The sequence below is a fragment of the Lipotes vexillifer genome, unplaced genomic scaffold (assembly GCF_000442215.2).
Source record: "Lipotes vexillifer unplaced genomic scaffold, Lipotes_vexillifer_v1.1 scaffold524, whole genome shotgun sequence".
NCBI classification, from domain to species: Eukaryota; Metazoa; Chordata; class Mammalia; order Artiodactyla; family Lipotidae; genus Lipotes; species Lipotes vexillifer.
Genome location: NW_006774722.1, coordinates 1,429,513 through 1,434,281, shown reverse-complemented (window position 1 = coordinate 1,434,281; position 4,769 = coordinate 1,429,513). Strand labels below are relative to the sequence as shown.

Sequence of the window (4,769 nt, the reverse complement as noted above, 5' to 3'; positions counted from 1 at the left end):
CCCCCCCCCCCGCCGCCGGTGGGGCTCCTGGGCGTGATGACTTGTGGTCAAATCCAACACCGTGGCCTGGCATTCAGCGCCCAGCACAATCCTGTACCGAATTCACTGCACATGGGGCTCTCCCACCATCCCGCCGGGTAGCCCCTGGGCTGCCCCCCTGGAGAACCTCTAACTGGGCTTGAGGCTTTCCTCTGCTTCCCAGCACCTCCAGGGTTAAGATCCCATTCCGTGTAACTCTGGGAAGCCCACCTGCCCCTGCAGCCCCTCCCCGGCTCCCCCCATCCATGTCCATCCGTGCAAGGTGCTGACTGCTGAGTTCAAGGTTCACACTGTCAGCTTGGCATTTGTGAACACACTCGAGTCAGGTCCACTTGGATCTGAATCTCAACACTGTGCCAGCGCTGGGGACCCAGTGGTAACGAGAGAGATGGTCCCTGTCCTTGCAGAGGAGCTGAGATAATGTGTGAATAGGGCATGAAGAACGGAAGCCAGGAAACAGTCATCACAATACTGTCCTTGCTCTTATTAAGAACTCAGCAGACTGAAGGCACAATTAGAGAGAGGCTGCTACAGATAAGAACATTGACACAAATGTACCCTGACAGACAGCAGCAACCAGCTAGAAAAACTCTCACAATTACACAAGCACATAAAAAGACACAGCAATTTGAGACCAGGCAAGGCAAACGCAAAGTGCAGTCATGGCAGACCTGCACGGTTAATGAAGGTGATGGCCAGCAGTTCTCCAACTATCATCAACCAGGGGCACATACACAAAGCGGGATTCCTGGGTCAAATGATAAGACTATATTTCACTTCTTAAGAACCTGCCCAACTTCTTTTCCAACCAACCACGTAGGAAAATTCATCCTTTCACATCCTCACCAACACTTGTTGTTGTCTATCTTTTTAATTTTAGCCATCTGCTGAGTGTAGCGGTATCTCACTGTGGTTTTAATTTTCATTTCCCTGGTGATTAATAATGCTGAATATCTTTACATGTGCTCATTGGCCATTCATGTATCTTCTTCTGTGAAGTGTCTTTTCAAATCCTTCTCCTATTTTAAAAACAGTTTGTCTTTTTATTATTGAAGAGTAAGAGCTCTTTATAGATTGTAGATACGAGTCCCTTGTCAGATATGTGCATTCAATATTTTCTCCTCGTCTCCGTGTCTTGTCTTTTCATTTTCTTAATTGTGTCAGAAGTTCGCTTTTTTACACTCCAAAAAGTTCCTTCATGCCCCTTTTTAATCTCCACCCTATGGATTTGCTTTTTCCAGAATGTGAATGTCCTATAAATGGAACCATATATTACGTAGTCTCTCAAGCCCAGCTTCATTCGCTCATCATAATACCTTTCACACTCACCCAGTTGTTGTGTGTTTCAGTCCTTTGTTCCTCTCTGTTGCTAAGCCAGCCCACCGCATGAATTCCTTTTTTATGGATGTACCATGGTGTGTTTATCCACCCATTTAGTTGATAGATACTTGGGTTGTTTCCAGTTTGGGGCAATTATGAATATGTACACTATAAACATTCATGTACATGTTTTATGTGTATATTTTCTTTGGGTAAATACCTAGAAGTGGGATTGCTGGGTGCTATAGCAAATGTATATTTAGCTTTGTAAGAAACTGCCAAACTATTTACCAAAGTGGCTGTACTGTTTGGCACCCCCATCAGCAAAGGATGAGTAATTTTTGATTGGATGCTGGACATTACGATTATTACAGGGTCGAGGGTCTAGATTGTATTGTCTTCCTTTGAAGAGTATTGAGCTTTGTTTTGGCAGGGAGATGGTGAAATAAAAACTTTTGTAGACAAAAATTCTTTCAGACAAACTGAACTTGTGGTTCAGTTTGAACTTTTGAGACTCGTTTTTAACCTTTGTTAGGGTGGGTCTAATGTAGACTTGACTTGAGGATTAGTTGAGGCCCACTGCCAAGGTGTAGCTCTCTGGTCTCCTTAGTGAATGCCCTGGGTAGTCAATGAGGACTCTTTATGCTGGCTATTATATCCTTGAATGCCCCCAACACACGCATCCCTGTGTTAGCCCTGAGAAACATTCAGCACAAAGCTCCTGGCTCCCCATTTGCACAGCTTCATGAAATTTCCCCCCGTACACATGCATCTTTTTTTGGTTTTGGTTTTGTTTTTTGCGGTATGCGGGCCTCTCACTGCTGTGGCCTCTCCCGTTGTGGAGCACAGGCTCCGGACGCGCAGGCTCAGCGGCCATGGCTCACGGGCCCAGCCGCTCCGCGGCATGTGGGATCTTCCCGGACCGGGGCACGAACCCGTGTCTCCTGCATCGGCAGGCGGACTCTCAACCACTGCGCCACCAGGGGAGTCCCGCGTGCATCTTAATGTTCAGCTGAGACTCAAGACCATGCAAATTTCTGGAGTTCTTTTACTGCACAGCTCCTTCCTCTCTATAATTCCGCCCCACACACTCTAGCCTCTTTGGCCTCCCCAAATTCCCATCTGTACTTGCTCAGCTTAGCAAGACAGTCATGCTTGCTTAGAATCCCATCTCTGCTCCACAGATAAGAAAGAGGCTCCAGGCAGAAATCCAGGGTGATCGTAGAGCTCAGCTGGCTTGTTTCCTTCCCTGTGAGCGCAGTACTGGACTGCCTGTTGTCCAATGTTGGACAAGTTGTTTCATATATTTTGTCCAGTTTTCTAGTTACCCCATTCAGTCCCAGTTATCCACCATGGCCAGAGGTGAACATCAGTCTTCCACAGATTTAAATCAGATCATGGTTAAAATTCTCTCTGCTCTTAGGATAAAGGCTATACCCTCTGCCACTTCCCCTAAAGTCCTGCCCGACCTGGCCCCTGCCCAGCCCTTCACTCCCCTCCCTCTCTCCACTTCACCTGTATGGACTTTGCAAATGCTGTTCCTTCAGCGCAGAACACTGTTCCTCCCCTCGCTGCCTAGGCAACTCCTAGTCACTCCTCACCTCTCTGATCCACTGCCATTTCCTCAGGGAGGACTTGTTGGACTGTGTCTCCCTATTATATTCATTCATAACACCTTACACCTCTCCTTTGAAGAACACACATTTTATGCTCTGTGTGATTGCTTTTTGCTTATCCCACAAGAATGCAAGCCCCGTGAGGGGATGGACTTCTCTTTCTCCAGCACCTACCAGAGTGTCAGTCCCCTGGCTGGTACTCAGGGAGGATTATTGAAGAAAGGAGCATCTACTAATAGGTCTCTCACCCATCCCCTTCCCTCCAGTCCCTTCCCTTAGCTTAGACTCTCCCCATGTTTTGCTTGGGCCACACACAGTCTCCCAACTGACCACCGCCCTGGCTACAGGTCCACCTTCCCACACTGCAGCCAGCGTGAGCCTTCAAACACTGACCGTGTCGCTCCCCTGATTAAAACCTTTATGGGGCTCCCTGTCACCTCTAGAGGAAAAAAAAGGAGATAAAACATCTGACCTTCACAAACTCTCTAATCCACCCTTTCACATCCTATCCCGTACTCGACCCTCCAGCAACATGGACATGATCCACAGCCCCCAGACACCAGAGTGACCGCAGGCCTCCGTGCCTGTGCCTGGGACGTCCTTGTCGCCCGACAAAACACAAAGGCGTCTCCGAGGAGGTGGCACACGTGCTGGCCTTTCCAGAACCATTGCCAGCTTGAGTCAGAAGGGATCAGGTAAATTATGGTGGTTAGGCGTTATGACCTGGGAGCCCAGGGCTTGGCCACCGCCCTTGAGCCACGCCCCAGCTCTCATGGCCCCTGAGCTGTTTGCTCATCACTGGAGCCAACCTTCCGTCAGCAGTGTACCTATGGCTTCTCACCTGGTCCCTGGCAGTACATGTCTATAACTCGGTTATCTAGAGAATTCTGACCCCCTGGATCTGGCATAAGGGCCTGGGACACAGCGCTTTTGACAAAGCACCTGTGACTCTGATGTGAACCGAAAGGATAGGATGGCCACTCTCTCTCTTACGAACAAGGACTCTGGAGCCACAGCTGGTCCTGGCTCCCAGGTCACGTGACCCTGTGGACTCACAGCCTCCACCTGCACTTCGTCTGTAAAAGCCTCCCTGGGAAGATGGTGAGAGTGGAACCCAGACCCAGCAGGCTTTCCCTTCATGCCCATCTTTCCATCTTCCCCTTTGCTTGAACTCTTCCAGCATCCACTGCCATCTCTTTCCTTGTGGGGGGCTGGCAGGAGCTGCATCACTGCACACACACCTGCTCTATTCTGTAGGGGGGATGGAGGTATCTTGCTTTGTAGTGAGAGCCCGGGCTCTCGCAGTGACTTAAGGAAACGGGGTTGGCTCAGCCCCTCTGTGATAATAGGCGGGGGGGTGCTGATTGAGGGGGAATTCAACACTCAAGGGGGGAAGAGAGCCATTTAAAACGCAGCAGCAGGACAAGGTCCTCCCAGGCCAAACTGGAAACCTCCCCACTGGTCCTGCTGCTGTTCGACTGCTTTGGAAAAAACCATCCAATAAAATCAATATGACCCATGGCGGGAGTTGACCTTCCTGGCCCTGGGGAAGGTTCCGGATGACTGGACAGGTTTCTGACAAATCGGAATTTCTCCTGCACTTGGCGAGGGCAGGTTTGGAGGTGAGAAAGCCGTAAACCACTGTGGTGCCTTCAAAAAATGAGATGATGCACTCAAGCGATACCGGCATTAGGCCGACTGGGGAACGGCTGAAATGCTATTTCCTCAGGAGGGACCACGTGCTCCGTGGCCCAGGGGGCTCCAGAGAGCAAGGAAGTTACCGGGTGAGGACGG

General features: G+C 49.8%; 1 protein-coding gene across 1 annotated transcript in view; it reads left to right on the top strand.

Annotated features, from left to right (window-relative positions):
* Positions 1 to 4,769, top strand: part of APCDD1L (APC down-regulated 1 like) — a 106,122-nt gene that overhangs the window by 10,366 nt on the left and 90,987 nt on the right. The gene's annotated exons all lie outside the window — the stretch shown is intronic.